Below are 20181 nucleotides of genomic sequence, written 5' to 3'. Positions count from 1 at the left end.
CCATTCCTCTCGCTCTTTAGAAGCTGGAGCTCTTTTCCACCAAATTCGGTCCACCAACGTACCACTTTTCACACCGCTATCTTCATCCATCAGCTCTACAATTCAGCCATTGCAGGCCGTCTTCTTCCCCATCCACTCTCGTCAAAAATTCTGCTGCCTCCTGGTCACCAAACTCTGTCAATCGGCTACCTTCCTTGCAAGTCTCCCCTCCAGGGTAACTTTGGCTTCAGAGAAGCCTGCAGGATGGCTGGAAATCAGTTGTGTTTCACGGAGCGCCCGTTCACACAACTTTCTGAGCTGACAGCTGGCTCCGCCCCCCGCCCCCCATCAACTTTTCTTTCGTATGGAACCTTTCCCTTTCAGGGGTGGGTTCTAATTTTTTTTACTACCGGTTCTGTGGGCGTGACTTATTTTGTGGGTGTGGCTTGATGGTCATGTGACAGTGGGCGTGGTTTGATGGTCCTGTGACTGGGTGGGTGTGGCCAACTCAATGTCACTCATGTCAAGGGGTGCCTCGCCTGGCCCCTCCCTTCCCAGCCATTCCTTGTCACACCCAGCCTCAACGTATCTATAGTTCTGTAAAAATGTTGTTCACCTTTTTTCAACTTTATTATCTCCATACTATAGCTGTACTTTCATGGACCACTGAAAGGAGGAAATGGCTCACGTGCTTTGCCCAAGAGTGTGATAGGCAACAGGCTTTTAAGGGGCTGCCAGAAAGAAGGGGGGGCAATGTATTTTCCAAAGTATCAGAAGGCAAAACAAGAAGCAATGGATGGAAACTGAACAAAGAGAGAAGAAACCTAAAACTAAGGAGAAACTTCCTGACAGTGAGAACCAATATAGGTGGAGAAATATTTCAGTCATAATTTCACATATAAAATAGCCATTCATGCATATTGTTCAAAACAGTCATTAGTATTATGGCTGATGTTTGACAGCAAGCCTAAAAGTCAAAGATCACAAGAGTGCTTCTTTCTCTGTATGTATACAAAACATCACATAACAGGAATAGCATATTAAGATGGACTTATACAACCTGATGTACAAAATAAACATGCACATATTTATGCTCTGGACTATAGACATTGAATGCATGTAAATCCCTGAAAAATATGTGGTAGCCCTGGGCAAAAGAAAGGCAGTAAAATCACTCTAGGTGTAGGGACAGTGTAAAATATTAACACATGATAAATAATGGAACAATTAAAAATAATAGCACAGAGTTTTTTCTCTCTCTCTCTCTCCCTTCCTCTTTCTTTCTCTTCTATATCTATCTCCTTCCCTCTTTCTTTCTTTTTCTCTCTCTCTGTCTGTCTGTCTCTGTCTCTGTCTCTCTCTCTCACACACACACACATGGTCTGGGCACAAAGTATCTGTTGTTACAGAAGTTCTCATTTCTCTCTATAATACACCTGATACTAATCGATACCCTATCTCTCAACTACGTAAAGCCTATGCATGTTTACTTGGCAGTAAGGCTACTCTCTTTCAGTGGGATTTACTAATAGATACACATGATTGCAGGCAGTCAGCTAGCTCCGTTGTTTAATAGGCTGTAAGTAAAATTTCTACATTAACAAAATTTAAACAACAGAATATAGGAGCAAAAAATCATAGCAATAGTCTGAGCTATGCTTTTCTTCTTTAAATGGAAGTACTACCCATTTTAACCAGACATTAAGACTCATTAGTTTGGAATACTAGTATAGCTTGCACTGAACCTTGACAGTACTTGTTTTCCTTACAAACTAGCTCAACTTTGTTTCCTTTAAATCTTGCTTTGGTTACACACCACCCGCTTCAGACCAAGAGCTCCATTTTTAGGGAAAGAGAGTGGACTGGAGGGAGGGGGTGGGCTTTGGAAATAAAAGTGCAGCAAGAAAAAAGGGGAAAGGCGCGCTCTGGATTCCGGACTCCAAGCCTTCCCTGAGCCGGGAAGCCCTCCTCATTCTCATTCTTCCCAATCCCTTCCCACTTCCGGATCCTTCTCCCCCCCCCTTCCTTTTGCTTGAAACTCCTTTCAGGATGGGAGGGAAAGCCAAATAAAAATGGGAAGGAGGCAAGGACAGAAAATGGTGCATGGAGGAGGGCATTTTTCAGCCGCTTTTTGGGACTGAAAAGTTGAAGGGACCCAAGGAAGCAGCAACCGGCTGGAACTAAGACGCCCCCTGCTCCCACCCGCCACCATCCCGCGCTGCCTTCTTTTTCTCTCCCTGCCCCCGCTCTTCTCTCTCCCGGGAAGAAGGGGACTAACCTTAAAAAAAAAAAGCTCTGCTGCTGGGCAGAGAAAGATGTTGCTACAGAGTTAAAACAACGAAAAAATTGCCCTTCCCCTGTTCCTACCCTCCTTCTTTTTCTCCCCACCAGTTTCTTTTAGCTTTGGCTCCGGTGCCAAAAGAAAGAATTCTCTTTTGTTTGTGAAGTCCCCCTCCTTTTTTTTCCGCCCAGCTGGAGAAAGACAAAAAGGGCTGCTGCTGCCCCTATCAGTCCCAGCGCAGCGGCTGCAACGCTGGTGGCTTTGGGAGGCCTGGCTGGCAGGGAGAAGGAAGCCAGCACAGCAACCTTTGTAGCCACACAGCTGCAAAGCTTGCCGAGCTCCCCCCCCATCCCCTGCCTCACCTGCCACACCAAATTGCGCCCCATTGCGAGACACACATTTTACCGGAGAGTGGCAGCTCTGGGTCGTCTCTCAGCCATTGCGTGCAGGGAGTGTGAGGCAACTAACTTCTCGCACTCAGAAGTTTTTCTTTACTTTGCAAGGTTTTTCCCTGCACACAACAGCTGAGATGACCTGGAGCTGCCAGTCTGCGCTCTACCAGGTAAGCAGCAGAGCGAGTAAACCAATGATCTGCTGACTTCCTGTAATCTGCAGTTTACTCGTGAGCACCATGCTCACGAGTAAACTGCAGATTAGAGGCAGGCAGCAAAAGAAACCACCACCTCCTGCCTCCGTGCATCGAGGACGCCGCGCAGCAGCGGGAAAAGCACAGGACGGGAGGCGCAGGAAGTGGCTGCCAGCGATGCCCTCAGGTGAAGATGTTGTGGGCGGGGAGGCTTGACTCCCCCCTTAGGAGCCTCAGTTTACTCGTGAGCATCATTGGCCTTTCTCCCTGCCTCTCCCGGCCAATGTTGCTCATGAGTAAACTGCAGCTAGGATCTCCTGCGTACTTCCCTCGCAGGCCAGGCCAGCTGGGGGAAATGCACGGGAAGAGCTCCGGTGCCGCGATCTCCCGCGCGCTCCCCTCCCTCCCCATGCGCATCAGTCCACCACCCGCTGCTGGTATCACCCCTCCACCAGCTCTCCCTCCCCCACCCACCCGTGTCCTTCAACCTTACCTTTGCCAGCAGTGGTGAGAAGAAGTACGGGGCTAGATTCTGCAAGTAGTGGCTGGGCAGGGTGGGCAAACATCGGGCGAGCGGGGTGAGCGAGTGGGGACCGGTTTGGGGGCGTATCCAGCCAAAGGTCGCTAACGGTTCAGGGAACCACATCAATTTTCCTCTAATGGTTCTCCCAAACCAGTCCGAACTGGTAGCAACCCATCTCTGTTCCCTTTGTAAGCAGTTCAAATGCTTTCATTGATCTTCTCACCAGTTTTTCAGCCTTTATGATGTCCGTATTACTTGCTTGCAGTGCAGTTGAAAGAAGTGAGATTTCTTCCAGAATATCAATCATCAATGCCAAATCATTTTAAAAATATTTATTTTCAGGACGGGCAGCCATACCTGAGTATTTTGCATTTGCATGAAAATACTGATGTAGTGCTGGATAAGCACACCACACAGCTACAGTTGCCCTTAAACTACAGGCAGCCCGTCTTGGTCCAAAAACTCTACCAATCTTTATGATGTCAATGTCAAGTTCTTCAGATATTTCATCAAGTTCAATTTGGTTCTTATTGGATTGATGAAAAATAGAGCATATCTTATCAATAAATATTTTAAATTTTTTTACTTTCTTTATTTCCTTTATGGAGTCATCTAAAACAAGTTGGAGGCAATAGTTCAAGCAGTGCCATATGATGCTGTTTGGAAACTCTTTTGCTATTCTGGTGCTCACTCCAGATTTTCTCCCAAGCATAACGCTGGCACCATCAGAGCAAAACGCTATTATATTTTTTTGTAGGTAGTTCTGGATAAACCCAACCTTACGTAAACTTTCCAGAACTGCAGAACATATTGTCTCTGTATCTTGTTTCTTCAATTCAACAAGCTTGACAAAAATTGTTGGTGGGTTCTCCGAGTCCTCAACTTTTACAAAAACTATCACAACTGGTTTGCACGATACCATTGAGGCTTCATCAATGATCAAACATATTTTCAGATTCTGTGCAATAATGCTGGTAAACATTTCAGTTTTAATTTCATTTGCAATGCACTCAACTATTTTCACAACTATTGGCCTTGAATGCAATCCTATTCCCAGATCTACTCCATATTCAGTTTGCAATTCTATCAATTCTTCTATGCTTGAAATTGGTCTACATGCTTTTGCCAGGCTGTAAACAGTTTTGAACATTTTACAAGTGGTGCTAATGTTTTTCAGACATCTTGTCCATTGCTTTTGTTATGGCACCTTGCTCCCCTTGTTGTACGTTGTCTCTACAAATGGTGTGAGCTTTTGATGTGAAATGTTCTCTCATTTTCTTCCTTAGAGACGCCTGCTGCACTTCTTTATTTTTCCCAGATGCCTCAATCTTGAAATGCTTCCATTCTTTGGACACATGAACACCGCTGTCTATTGCGAACTCATGTTTTGCACAGTACTTGCAACCTAATTTCTTGTTTGTAACTTCCAATCCCTCATACTTCTCTTGAAAGCTTCTCAGCTGTTGCAATGTCCAGCAGTCAGGAAGATTAATTCCAATTTCGGGCTCGGGTGACTCAATACTTGACTTGCTGCTTTCTCCAAATTCAAGTGATGGAAGTGGTGGTGCTTGGGATGCTTGGAATGGTTTTGGATCATCCAAGGCCAATTCTGATGGTTGTTGTGCCAGTTTTGGTTTCTTGGCGAAGAAACCAATCAAAGTTTGTTGCCTTTTCATCCTTCCTGTTAAAGGCCGCTACTGCAAAAGGAAAAAAAGGTTCTTTGTAAGCTGAGGACTAGTGACTCTCACACAATGTAAAAGCACACAAAAAGGCCCCTGCAACAAGAACAGAGTCACAGAGTCACAGAGAGCTCAACAACAAACTATCACACTTTACACAAAAATAACACAAAAGCTGCACAACTGACTCACACACAATGCAAAAGCAGCTGGACTTCACACAAAATGGCCCCTGCAACAAGCAGGAACCTCACAGAGTCACAGAGAGCTCAAAAACAAACTATCACACTTTACACAACAATAACAAAAATAAAAATTATATTGTGTGAGAGTCGGTTGACTCTCACACAATATAAAAGCACACAAAATGTCCCCTGCAACAAGCAGGAACCTCACAGTCACAGAGAGCTCAAAAACCAACTACCACACATACAGCTTTGTGAGATTTTGTGTTTTTGTGTAGTGAGAGAGGATTTCACCCCTGCCCTGGCACATCTAAAACACAAAACCCCAGAAACCTATAAAAAAATCCATCCATTCCTAAGGCAAGGGTTCAGCCACCCCAGAAACATTGCTGATGTCATTGAAGTTTCTGGCATCCAAATAAGCAGAGTCCTACTTTCCAATCAGCCTCCATTTTATTTCCAGCATCCTTCTCCCGGCTTGGAACCAGACCGGATTTGTCTTCCAACATATCTTTTTGCCATTGCTTAAATGGTACATCAGTTGACAATACAGGTATTGTTTGAAATAAAAACATCATTCTAGTAAATAAATTCATTTTTATTATTTTTATTATTTATTATTATCATTTTTATTTATTAGTGATAGATGTAATTTTCCCATTTTAACATATCCTTCTTAATTTTATTCCATGTCTTAACATAATTATTTTGAAATAACATATTACTTATTTATTTATTTATAAATCATATTTATATAATTGCCCATCTCACAATAAAGTGACTCAGGGTGGTGTGCAACAAATTTAAAAACAAAATATACAAATTAATATTAATATTAAAAACGTTAAAATTATAAAAGGCACAAAAACAATAAAAAAGAGATTTGGTGAAAAGGAGGTGTTAATTACCCTGGAGTCATCTCAATATTTCACCAGCCCGTTGGGGTCCCAAAGCCTACTAATACAACCAGGTCTTGAGGGACCTCTGGGAAGCTAAAAGGGATGAAGTTAGCTTCACTTTTGGGGGAAGGCTGTTTCAAAAAGTGGAGGCCAGAGCAGAAAAGACCTGCTGCTTAGGACACAGTAAATGAAACTCCCTAGTCAACAGGACCTGGAACATGCCCTCTGTTCTGGATCTGGTGGGATGGGAAGATATAATCGGGGAAAAGTGGTCCCTCAAATAACCTGGCCCCATGCCATGTAGGGCTTTAAAGGTAATAAAACAGCTCTTTGAATTGGACCTGTAAACAAAATGGTAATCAATGCAGAACAGAGGTATAATGTTTATTCTTTTGGAAACAGACATATCTGCCCGCGCCACTGCATTCTGCACCGGCTGAAGTTTCCGGATACTCTTCAAGGGCAGCCCCATTTAGAGCACATTACAGTAGAACAGGAGTTGTGAGTCTAGGAAGACCACCAGATTGTGCACAGGGTCTGTTTGTGGACCTCATCCAGCATCAAGGATGGAATAGTCCTAGAACTGGCAGGCCCCAAGACTCAAAGCTACTCAGTCCAGGGTTCAGTTGAAGCCTTTTATTCCCCATCCAGACCCTCACAGCTTTCAGGCACCAGGCTAAAGTGGCCACAGCTTCCTTAGATCACCAGAGGCAGAGATATATAATTGAGTATCATCAGCATACTTATGATACCTCACCTCATGATAACAGATGAGCTCACCCAGTGACCTCATGTAGATGTTAAATAGTGGAGAGAACACTGACCCCTGTGACACCTCACATAGCAGGGGCCAAGGGAAGGATCTGTCCTCCCCAATCACCACCGACTGGAATTGACCCCTAAGAAAGTAGCTAAACAAGCATAGCACCATGCTACCTACCCCTCTGAGTTGATCCAGAATGATACCATGTTTTATGGTATTGAAAGCTGCAGAGGGGTCAAGTAGGGTGAGGATGAATGCACAACCCACATCCTGCTCATGCCAGAGATCATCCAAAAGTGCCACCAATGCCATTTCTGTCCTATACCCTGGTCTGAATCTTGACTTAAAAGGATCTAGATAATCCCCTTCATCCAGGGTGCTCTGAAGCTATTGCACAACCACCTTCTCAATAATCTTCCCCCAAAAGGGGAGGTTCAATACTGGATAAAAGTTGTCCAGTATAGTAGTGTTCAGTCATGACCTGTGAGGCGGTGGTGAACCAAAGCCTCTTTAAAGGGTAGTGGAATAACCCTTCAAATAATTTACCACCACTAGAACCAACTCACATGACAGACACCCCCAGGCCAACTCAACCAGCCAGAAGGGGCATGGGTCTAAACAGCAGGTGTCTGAGCTCACAGTCCTACGGATCCTGTCCACTTCATCAGGCTCAATTCTCAGATAACCAGGTAGAACTCCTCCCCAGGCACTTCCTCAGGACCTGCAACAAAGCTGGCATCCAACTGTGAGTAAATTCAAGTGACTGTGTCTGACAGATGCTGAACAAATTATTCTGCATGCCCCTGCAGAGGGTCCTCCAAGCCCACTCTACCCAAATGGGCATATGTCACCTGGAACAGGGCCACAAGACAACTAGCCACAGACACAGGGCGGAGAAGTACTGACACATCACCACACTTAACCCGACAGACCCATAGACCAGCAGGAACAATAACCAGCTCCCTCTGAAACACATCCAGGTCCAGCGTCCTTGCAGTAGATGGTGGCGGAATGGGACAATTACTTTCCACCACATGCTCATGCCCCCTTCACCCTGGCCCTCCAGCCACAGCCAATTCAGAGCGAGCATTCAGATTTAGCTGATGCTCTGCCAGCGCGCCTCCACCACCAATGGACCCCCAGTCCTCCACCACCATCCCCCCATTGTGGGTGATTCGCAGAGGGATAATTGTACTCCGGTGATTTGCCCCAAGGGACAAGTAGCCATGCCTCCCAGCAGCCAATCTGGGCTCTGAGGAATGGGCCTCTACCAAGTCGTAGAGGCACTGGCAGGTGGCGGTGGCAGGCAGGGCAGCGGTGTCAGCAAGACACTTGGCCCAGGATTGCGGCTTCTGACAAGGCACTGGGGGGTGGGGGGCTGCAGTGGCAAGCAGTGGCATATATACACACACAGAGAGACACCCCACTGGGGAAGGCAGCAGGATTGGGGAGGCAATCCTTTTCTGTGTGAAAGGAAGAGTCACATGCATACATACACACACACACACACACACACACACACACACACAGGGAAGGCAGCAGGATCATGGAGGTGATTCCTTTCTGTGTGAAGGAAAGGGTCGCAGGCATACACACACATACACACATTTTGTTTTAATGCCCTGGATTCTGTGTTGACGCCTGGCAATTACCAGGAAAAATAGAAGTATGTTTCTTTTTTCTTTTTTTACAAAGATTCAACAGAACACCCATGATTTGCCCACCAAAAGATTCAGTATACAAGATGACTGCAATACAGCTTTCATACAAAAATAAAAATCTATTTCAACCTTGCTAGTGATGAAATGCAACTAGAAAAGTTCCCACTGCATTTTTCGCCGTTCCTCAGAATTCTATTTGATCCATGTCTTTTGCCTGCTGCTGCTTTTTATACAGCCTTCATGTTTAAATGTATATATATATATGTGCATACCAGCTGAGACTGTTTCAATGTGTGTGTGTGCATGTGTGTATATGTGTATGTGTCAACCATCCCATGCAGTTCATTCAGCAAATAAAGACTCCTGGGCCAGTTTCATTTTCCAAGAGCACAATTTACTGAGCTGGCATGGATATGGAAGTAGCAAAGTTAATTCTAATGGGTTCCCACACAAATAGCATAATTAAACATCCCCTCTTTCCCCGGCCATCCCACAGTCACTTTATTTCCTTCAATCCACTATGCTCATGTTGTTCGGGTAATGGACTTGACTTTCCCAGCTGGTTGACCTTGAGGTGTTGGCATAGCTGCAAGCTTTGAGTCGGCTCTCATGCATTCCTTTGGACCCCCTCCCAATACTTCCCTTATATTCCAATCATTCCATCCATTGCTTCTTGTCTGGCTGTGAGCAGGGTTTGCCCTACAAGACATGCTTCAGCCATGTCATGCTGCCCCTCCAAGAGGAAGACTATTCCTGAAACAGAACAAACACACATACATTATTAGCATTACCTCTTCTGCAGTGTGCCACAAATCACCCTGGCTTTGTTGGGCATTTGGTGTGGAACTAGAGTGCGAGTTTAGGGGCTCGGACATGTGTTTCTCCCACCCATTTTGCCTCTGCTAGAGAAAACCCCTTCAACAGGACTAGGTATTGCAACTTCCCTTTGTGGATTCAAGAGTCCAGGATCTCCTTAACCTCAAAATGTTTCTCTGCTTCTACCCATATGGGAGGAGGGGCTGGCTCAGTGTCTGGTCGCAGGGGCAATTTACGAAAATGTTTCAAGTCTACAATGAAACACTGGGTGGATGTACCTAAGGTTCTTTGGCAGGTTCAGCTCTACTGTCACCAGATTTATGATCCGGATGATGGGGAAGGGTCCTATGTACTTAAGCCCTGGCTTCTTGCAGGGTTGCCCTAACTGCAGGAACTTAGTAGACAGACACACACTATCCTCTATCTTAAACTCCTTTTGGGGTGCCCTCTTCCTGTCAGCCTGTCTCTTCTGTGCCTCTTTTGTGGCTTCCAGTGCCTTACAAACTAGGGGCCTGCTGTTTTGTAGAGTGTTGATCCATTCGGCCAGTGATGCATTCGAAGGGGTTTGCTGAGGGAGATCTGGCATGGGCATGAATTCTATGCCAGTAGCTACCCGGAAAGGAGTAAAACCGGTGCTACTGTGTACAGAGTTGTTGTATGCCACTTTAGCGAAAGGCAGAAGCTCAGCCCAATTGTCTTGCTGGTAGTTCACATAGCATTGGAGGTGCTTTCCATCTCAGAGAGCTTACGAGAGGTGTAGGCGCAAGGTTGTACCTCCCCATTCACGTTTTTCTGGAGGAGCACTGCTCCCACAGCCATGTTGCTGGCATCTGCCTGAATGATGAATGGTTTGTTGGGTTTGAGGTGCATTAAAACTGGTTCAGCAGTGAAGAGGTACCTCAACTTCTTGAACGCCACTTGGCATTCCAGTGACCATTTTAAGGACTAACTGGGTCTGGGCTTGGTTACCCCACTTGTTTTCAGTAAATTCATGATGGGCAAGGCAATTTGGGCAAATGTAGGGATGAACTGCCGGTAGAAGTTAGCGAAGCCGAGGAAACTTTGCAATTGTTTCTTCGTTCGAGGGACTTCCCATTCTAAGATTGCCCACACATTTTCGGGGTCCATCTCTACACCATCTTGCAAAATCCGGTACCCCAGGTAATCCAGTCTGTGTCAATGTTCCGACTAATGAACCCAAACAAATCAGAACTCTGAGACTTGGATCCACCTCAAAGGACTTCTTTATTGAGTACATCATATCGGCACATATTAAAGGAAAACCAACTCTAAATAGTTTCAGTGGTTTCAGTATAATTAAAAGAAGAAATAAACCCATCCCCAAGTGTCACAGGTCACGTTGTCCAATTGGGTCAATTGACGGCCTCTCCAGGCACTCCTTCCTCGATCTTATCTGTTCCCTATGGAGATGACCTTGGTTCACACAAGAAAGCTCTCTGTTATGGCTAGCAAGGTATTCCAACCTCCTCCCCCCCCTTCCCCTTCTGTGTGGCAACTGAGGAAAAGTAAAATGGCTTCTGCCAGGTTCAGTTCGAATTTCACAGTCTGGTCTTATCGAAATCACACTTGGACAATTTCAGATAAAGCTGAGCCTCTCTGAGCTTTTCGAGCACCGCCCTGACCAATTTTACATGTTCTTCCATTGTCTCAGTATAGATCGGAATGTCATCTAAGTATACTAGGACCCCTTTGTACAAATGTTCATGCAGGACCTCATTTATCAGTTGCATGAAGACAGCCAGGACCCCATGCAATTCAAATGGCATCATCCAGAAATGGTAGCAGCCCAGTGGGCAGTTGAAGGCCATCTTCCATTCATCACCCTTTCTGATCCTCACCTGGTAATACGCCTCTCTCAAGTCCAATTTTGCAAATATCCTCCCTTTTGCGAGGTGACCCAACATGTCCTTCATCAATGGGAGGGGGTATGTGTTCTCCACGCAGATACCTTTTAGCCCGCGATAGTCTATGCACAGCCAAAGGGACCCATCCTTCTTTTCCTTGAAGTGTACGGGGGCCGCCATTCATGACTTCATTGGTTGAATAAAGCCCCTGGCTAGGTTCTTATCCACAAACACTCAGAGTTCCTCCAACTCCCTGGGCAACACTGAATACAGCTTTGGCTTTGGCTTTGGCAGCTTAGCCCCAGGCACAATTCTGATAGCAGTCTGTGGGGTGGTGGAGCAGGAACACGTCCAATTCCCTCTCACTGAACACTTCAGCTAAATCCTGATATTCCTTGGGAACCAACAGTTCCAACATTTCTTCCCCCCTGAGTTTATTGCCGGTTTCTGGTTTCGTTTTCTTAACTGCAAGTGCCTAGCAGCTTTTTAACACTTTCACTACTGCCCCTTGGCCGGTTAGTTTCCTCCACATCCGCCACATAACTCTGTCCCAGTTAATGGAGGTGTTTCACTTCCTCCACCAAGCTAAGCCTAGGACCATAGCCTTGGTCATCGCAGGGGCTACGATGAACCAGATGGTTTCTAGATGAGTCCTCACCTTCAACTCCATGAGCTCCGTTAAACAAGTGGCTGGTGTTCCACCCGCGATTGAGCCATCTAGCTTTTTTTTTCATTTTTCAGCTTTCTCAGCTTCAACCCTAGTTTCTCCACCACTTGTGGGCTGACTAGGCATCTAGTACACCCCGAGTCCAATAGGGCTGTTAATGTTCCCTTGCTGCCTGAGGAAATTACAGTGACCTCAACCCTAGCAGTCATGGGGATGATCGGGCCACTTACCATCAGGTCATCTTCCCCTTCACTGTCGCTCTCATATATAACTGGTCCCGTCTTGGTGGGGGTCGGAGTTCCCTCCTCCTCACTGGATGGAGGGGTGAACTCTACGACTTGTTGTTTGTGCAAGTTGAAAGAAAAGTCTCCAACTCCATCTCCTTGAGTACAGGTTCCCTACAGGGCTGTGTCTTGTGTCCGCTACTGTTCACCTTGATGACCCACAACTACTGTGCCAAATCTGCTATAAATCATATTGTGAAGTATGCGGATGACATGGCAGTGGTGAGTCTTATTTGGGATGACAATGAAGATGCATATAGGGAAGAGGTGAAGGCTCTGGTGGACTGGTGCAATAAAAGTAACCTGGTTCTAAATGTTAATAAAACAAAGGAGATCATCATAGATTTTAGAAAGAGCCGGCATGGTCATACTTCACTCAGTATCAAGGATGCAGCTGTAGAGGTGGTCAACAGTATTAAGTATCTGGGGGTGCAGTTAACTAACAATCTGAACTGGTCTCTCCACATGTCATCCTTAGTGAAACGTGCAAACCAGTGTCTGCATTTCCTGGATTGGATGAGGAGAGTGCACCTTTCTCCTTTTATCCTGGCCACTTTTTACAGAAACACGATTGAGAGCATTTTAACAAACGTCATCACTGTTTGGTTTGGTAGCTGCAGTGCCTCAGAGACAAAGTCCATTCAGAGAGTGGTAAGAACAGCCGAGAAGATTATAGGAAGCTCGCTTCCTGTCATTCAGGATACTGCTTATAAGCGCTATGTGCTTAGAGCTCAAAGCAATGTTAGAGACCCCACACACCCACTTCATGGTCTGTTTCTGTTGCTCCCCTCTGGGAGGAGGTTTCGAAGTATTTCTAGTAGGACTACCACATTCTGTAACAGCTTTGTTCCCTATGCCATCCGTCTGGTAAACTTGCAAGATTTGTTTCTCTCGCCATGTACATGTATACATCCAAACTAGACTGTGTTGTTTCTCCGTGTCATATAATATATGTGGGTATATGCATAATTTTGTATTTATTTATTTATTTATTTTGTCATGTTTATGTAGTGTATATTAGAGGTGGAGACCCTTTGAGACTTGTATGCAACAAAATTTCATTTTAATGTATGCCGATTAGTGTACGTTCAAAGTGACAATAAAGTTAGTCTAAGTCTAAGTCTTGTCCCATGCAGGTCCCTTCCTTCGGTTTCAGCAGGTTCTTTCCTCTCTTTGGCTGGCTCCAAGGTTGGGGGCAGAAATTGGGTGCAGCGCAAGCCACTCGGCTGCCCGGTGCCCCTCTTTGCCACAGCGGAAACATCTGGTAAGGCCCTGGCATGGTTTTCCTGCCTTGACAGAGGGAGTGCCCCTCTTCCCCCTCTTCGTGCTCCTCGCTTTTCAGCTGGGCAGTGGCTGCGGCTCTCTTTCCCTGTATGCTCATGAAACCCCATTACATCAATTTCCACCTCACTGGCCATGTGATACCATGCCTGTAGGGTTTGCGGCACCCCTCAGGACAGGCAGGTGTGATACAACTCCTTGTTCAGTCCCTCGCTGAAGTGGGTGACCAGCAGGCGATCTGGCCAGCCCTCTAGGTCCTCTTGGATTTACTCCGTCACAGGCTGTTTCCCTTGCTTCAGGGCATGGATGCAGGTCTCTGCATGGCGGGTCACCAGGGGGTACTCGTGGTCTTACAATGCTCAGATAAAGACTTTGAGGTCAACCAGTTGTGGGGCATCCACATCATGCAGTGACACCAGCCATTCTGAAGCGGCCTCATCCAGGTTGGCAGCAATGGCATGGACCTGGGTCATGTCGTCTGGGTACTCTGCTCTGTAGTGCTCCATGTGATGCCAGCCTGAGCCAAGAAGTGGGCTAGGCAGTCCAGACAGCCATTGAAGTGAGCCATAAAGGGGGGTGGCTGGTCATTCTGACAGACCAGGTAAACTCCCAGGGGCAGGACTCGGAAACTCTGGCTGGTGCTGGGAATGCCGGCTGGGGAGGAGGAGGAGTAGTAAAAGTTGCCGCAGGGGTGGTGGTGGTCCCCGATTCTCAGGTAATGTCTCCTGGTGCTGGTGCTCCACAAACCTCCATTCCTCTGAATTTCTCTCTTAACTGCTCCATAGTTGGCTTGGGGTGATAACTGGGAGTTTCTACTTGGTAGGGTCATCCCACTCGGCCACTCACCAAGCCTTCCATCAGCTCCCTTGCACCATGTTGACCCCTGAAGGGGTAGGACCTCTTCGGCTTTGGCTGACTTCCGCAATCCCCCAACCACCAGATCTTCAACCCCTGGGACAGGGGTGAAATGCTCCTGGTTCGGACCAGATTGGGTGATTCGGTAGTGATTGTGGCAGGTGGTTCAGAGAACCGGTAGCGATGGCTGCGCAAGGCTCTGCTCACCCGCCCGGGTGTCGTTACTGCCTGGTTTTAACCAGGAAGTAATGTGTTTTTTACCCTCTGCGCATGCGCAGAAGGTTTTACGTAAGTGCAGAGGGTCTGCACGTGCATGTGACACGTGCATGGTATGTGCACTTCTGAACCGGTAAGGAAGGTAAGTAGATTTCACCCCTGCCCTGGGATGTGGCATCCCTTGGCTGCTGTTTGGCCACTGTGGGTTGCAGTTCTGACTTCTCGATCTTCATCTTCAGCCATGCCCCAGCAGCTTGGCCACTTGCTCCAGCCTGGGATGGCACAGGCACCTCCTAAGCCAGGGTTTCTGACAGTCTCTTGTTTTCCTCCAGGTCTCTCTCCATAGTACACATCTTTGCTCAAGCCTCCTGGTGGGGTCCAGGTAGGCTATTGCTGTGAGAATTAGCTTAATATCAACCATCCCACGCAGTTCATTCAGCAAATAAAGACTCCTGGGCCAGTTTCATTTTCCAAGAAAATGAAATCAGTGGCGGCGGTGGTGGCTGCCGCCCAGCCAGCCATCTACGTGCCTGCATCCTGCTTGGGAGGGGCCAAAGGGGGAGTGTGATCCCAGCCATGACCGGAACCTCAGTGGTCCCATAGGAAGTGCATGCAGGTGGCCCCTCCCAGGAGACCCCATGTGCACCCCTGGCAGATGGGCAGGCAGGTGCGTGACTGGTCTCCTTGTGTCTTGCTGTGTTGTTGCTACAGGAACTAGGCTTGGGCTTGCCGCTGCTGGGTAACCTGCCACACTGGTGGCACGTGGCCTGGCTGGCCCTTTGCACCTGGTGCCCTAGCCCTGCCAATGCCCCCCTGCTGACGCCCCCCTCCAGGTGGGTGGCCCCCGAGCTGGAACGCAGCCTGCAGTAGCAACACAGTGAGACACATTGGCAGCTGCACTAGGACTTTGACCAGCTGAAGCAACGAAATCAGGGTGTGTGGGGGGAGTGAGGGGGCAGCACTAAGCAGGGATGTGGTGAGGAGGCCGAGCAGGTGCTGTGGGGGTCAGGCGAGTGAGGCTCGAGTGGTGCCTGCTTGGCTTTCCCACCATGCCATGGTAGCGCATGCAGGGCTCAGGTAGGGCTCAAGCTTCCCAATGCTGGGCCATTTGCTGCACTGGTTGTGTGCGGGGCAGGCAGAGCTACCCAGCCGGCTGTTTGTGCCTGGTACCCACATTGCCAATAAGACCAGCCACACAATTGCCCGCCAGTCTGTCCAGCAGGTTTCCTGGGATGGGAGGGGCCACTTGTGTGTGGTTTCCCTGTGGGGCAGCCAAGCCTCCAGTTGCAGCCAGACTCATACTCCTCTTTTGGCCTCTCCTGAGAGGGACATGGGCCGGTGGATGCCATCAGGGCTGGCGCTCCCCATCAGCTGGGATGCAGCTACAAATGCAGTTTGACCATGGTGGGAGTGAATGGTGGCTGGGTTGCTGCCACTGCTGCTGCTGGGGTGGGGTGTGCCATGTCCACATCGCCTCCTTTGGTGGCCTGGTTTGGGCAGGGATGGGGCAGGCCCTCCTCTTCCCATCAAAGACCCCTTGGCTGGAGGCACTGCTTGGCCGGTCGCTGCACACAGCAACCGCTACATCTCCTGCCTCCTGGCCCAGTGCCGAAGGCTGCTGCCCACCCCACCCAGCCACCAGGAAGCATGTTTAAGTGTATCATGCAGTAAATCACCCAGGGACAAGCATCCCTTGGTGAATCACCTGGGAAAAAGGGGCAGGGCAGGAGCACCAGCAGACTATTGCCAGGAAAGGAGCAACAGCGGAGGTCCCGCTGAGCATAAACAATGGTGGGTCGGCTGCGGTGGGCAGCCTGTGGAGAAGTGAGAGCTTCATCACTTGAGACTTTCAAGAAGAGATTGGACTGCCATTTGTCAGAAATGGTGTAGGGTCTCCTGCTTGGGCGGGGGTTGGACTAGATGACCTACAAGGTCCCTTCCAATTCTGTAAATCTGTTAAATCTGTTAAAGTGGGCATGGGAATGTGGCTGTTGCCATTTTTCCTAGACCCCAACAGAGTGAACGCTTCCACTTCCTGTGTTTTAATCTTGACCCAAGTATCATCCACATACCTATAACAGTGAGTGGGTGGAATTCCTGTGAAGGAGTTTCGGGCCAATGAGGGCTGTTTTAGAAACTGAACCTGGAAGGAGCCTGGGTGTGGCTCTGTATTAAACTCTGAGCTCTGAAGCAAACAAGTCTGGACTAGTCTGTCTGCTGAACTGAAACTGGAAACTGTTCTGTCCTCTGCCTGTGTTTTGCCTGTAACTCTCTACCACATTGGAAGAATCTGCTATTGGTATTGTAAATTTACTTCATGTGTTATATTATGTATAAAGAGAAGTTAATGAATCCTGCTGAATCAGTTATCTGTGTGTGCTTTCTGGATTTGATTTTGCAACAAACTGTGACAAGATTGGCCACAATGGGGGAAACAGGTGAACCCATGGCATAGCTGTGTTTTTGTGCATAGAAACATTCACTGTATTTAAAATAGGTAGTGGTGTTGGAAGAAATATCCTTCTGGGTTCAGTTCCAAGTGGGGAAAAAGACACTGGAAACATGGTGGCTGTTTGGGAAGATGGTTTTAATGGTGGACAGGATCACATGCCTTGATGTTGGGTGAAGAAAGAAAAAGGCCGAGATGCTGAGAGTGCCCTGGTTTTATGCCCTCTCTGGGTCCCACCTTAGAGCTTCCTGTTCCTTTGTAAGAAATGTATTGTGACCCCAGGGGGCGGGGGTCTTAGCTAACTTTTTAGGCTGTCTGTCTCCCAGGTGCCATGTGGTGAGTTCTGTTGCTAGATGGGTAGAGGGCTAATCCTATTTTTGTTATGTAGAATGGACTGGCTCAGGCCTTAATGGCCCATTAACAAAGGTGTGTGGGGGGTGTGAGTTTCTGCCTCCCTTTTTGGGGAAATATTCTGCCCTTTTAATATTTTTTAAAATATTTCATTTTTCTAGGAGAGGGGTGGGTGCTAACTTCCTACAGTGGCCAGGCAGAGGTCCAGCACGACACATACAGTATGTGGTTTGGGCTGAGGTTAATTCTGTCACCTAATGTACTGTCTTATAGCACTGCCATGACAGTTTCAGTTGTTGGAATACAGGTGAAGAGTGAAGTGACATTATAAGAAACCATAGTCTCATCCCGATCCAGTTTTAGTTTCCAAACCTTGCTGACAAAGTCCTATGAGTTGTTCATGTGATGGCTTGTGTTGTCGACCAGAGGAGCTAATAAAGTGGTTAGATGTTTTGCAGTCTTGTAGGTGACTGAATTGATGCTACTGACAACTGGTCTGAGTGGAGTTTCCTGTCTCTAGATATAAATATAAAAAACCTGGCATAAATATTATTTTGTAAAATTTTGTAAAAATTAATAAATTTTACACAATGGCCACAAAATGTAAAGAAAGAAGAGGATCAGGAGAATTGGATCCTATGAGAGCTGTGCTGGAAGTATATTCAGTTAAAACAATACAGCAATGAGGCAAAAATGGAAAATATGGCCAAATAATTCTGTGAGGAGATACATCAAATTGCGGGAGACGTCAAACAGATAAATAAGTTTAATTTTCTGGAACACAGAATGGACACCAGGGATTTACAGCATGAAGGTGATATAGAGAATTTTACCCTAATGGAGCAACATTAGAAAGAATTGCAATTAAGATTTCGTGCTATCCATGAAGACATTGCAGAAATATAAGGAGACTGAGTTTTGGCATAATTACTGAATTTTGAGGAAGAAAAGATGGATGCAAAAGTAGATAAAGTTTATAGAACAAACTCTTGTTATGCTTCAATCAGGAAAGTCCCAAGAGATGTGTTAGTCCAGGGGTGGGTAAATATGGCCCCTTTATGACCTGTGGACTTCAACTCCCAGAATTCCTGAGACAGCTTGGTCCAACTACTAATGTACAACAGTGACCCAATAACTGAACGATAAAGTGTTTGATCCTCAAACTCAGGACTTGATTCATGTGTCAAGTTGTGAAAATCTGTTTGCATGGGTATACGTGCTGTGTTAGCATCTTTCATGTTACAATGATGCAAAATTTGTTCAATTTTATCCTCTTGTGAAAGACTAAACCCCTTCCAAGACTGAGTGGCTGTGGCTTCCGGTGTCCCGATATAGTCAGCAGGTGCCATCGCTGACTATTGGGGGTGAATCCTTGCCCCCCACAGAGAGGGCTCGCAATCTGGGTGTCCTCCTGGACGCACGGCTGTCTTTAGAAGAGCATATGACGGCCGTGGCCAGGGGGGCCTTTTATCAGAGCACTCAGAGGCTCCAGCTGGTCCAGAATGCGGCCGCGCGGGTGGTTATGGGCGCAACTTGTTGTGCCCACGTGACACCCCTCCTGCGCGAGCTGCACTGGCTCCCAGTGGTCTTCCGGGTGCGATTCAAGGTGTTGGTCACCACCTTTAAAACGCTCCATGGCATGGGACCCGGGTACCTTCGAGACCGACTTCTGCCACCAATAGCCTCCCACCGGCCAGTTCGCTCCCACAAAGAGGGTCTCCTCAGGGTGCCATTGGCCAAGTTATGTCGGCTGGCGACACCCAGGGGGAGGGCCTTTTCTGTGGGAGCCCCAGCCCTGTGGAATGAACTGCCCCTGGAAATGTGTAAGATCTCCGACCTCCAGGTATTTCGTTGTGCACTCAAGACCCTGTTGTTCCACCAGGCTGGGCTATCAACATAACAATTTTAAATCGGGTTTTAAATTCCTGGGGTTTTAAATTGAGCCGAATTCATTTAATAATTTTAAACTATTTAAACTGATGTTGTCTTGTGTTTTTAATAGGCTGTATACCGCCCTGAGTCCTTCGGGAGAAGGGCGGTATAGAAATAAAATTATTCTATTCTATTCTATTCTGTGTTTTGTCAATCTGAACACCTAAATAAGTGCTAATATGACCCAGTGATTTCAATGTAAAATATCTCTGCAAAGCTTTGGCAAAAATTTCACTCATTTGCTTATTTGGACCAATATAAACAATGTCATCAACATAAACAAGAATTATCTCATATGTATTGTTAGATCTTTTTGTGAACACGCACTCATCAGTTTCGGACTTAATAAAGCCCATTGAATTTAGTTTGTCAGTAAGACATAAGTACCACATTAAACTAGACTGTTTCAGACCATAAAGACTTTTTTGTAGAAACCAGGTATCCCCTTCTTGCTGTCGGAACCCTGGAGGACCTCTCACGTAGATCTCTTCATCTAGGTCAGCATGTAAATAAGCTGTGTCAACATCGAACTGGAAAGCTTCTAAACCAAGGATAGTTGCAGTTGCTAAAGCAATTTTTACACTCTCAGTCCGGACTGTCGGTGAGTAGGTATTTGTGTAGTCCTCAGGATAACGTTGAGCGAAACCCTGAGCTACAAGTCTAGCCTTGTACAATGACTCACCATTCGGCTTCTTTTTGATTCTGTAGACCCATCGAGTGCCAATGACCCTTTTGTTTGCTGGAGGTTTTGCATGTGTAAACACCTTAAGTTTCTTTAGACTGTCCATTTCAACCTGCATTGCCTCATACCACTTCTCTTGTTTTGAATCAGGAAGATGTTTGATTTGTGTGAACGTATCAGGTGGAAGTGTAACATTGCAAATCAAAGGCAAGGGTGTTTTTGTCAGT

At 46.8% G+C, this 20181-nt stretch overlaps 1 pseudogene; it reads right to left on the bottom strand.

The window, feature by feature from the left end:
* LOC139317665 (E3 SUMO-protein ligase KIAA1586-like) overlaps positions 1-5045 on the bottom strand; it is a 51128-nt pseudogene extending 46083 nt beyond the window's left edge.
* Positions 5046-20181: the final 15136 nt, after the last annotated feature.

Source organism: Pituophis catenifer, unplaced genomic scaffold, assembly GCF_029215685.1.
Source record: "Pituophis catenifer annectens isolate HBS135680 unplaced genomic scaffold, rPitCat1.0.hap2 SCAF_5, whole genome shotgun sequence".
Taxonomy (NCBI): Eukaryota; Metazoa; Chordata; class Lepidosauria; order Squamata; family Colubridae; genus Pituophis; species Pituophis catenifer.
The sequence above is the reverse complement of the archived record's forward strand: the minus strand, read 5'-3'. Positions and strand labels throughout refer to the sequence as shown.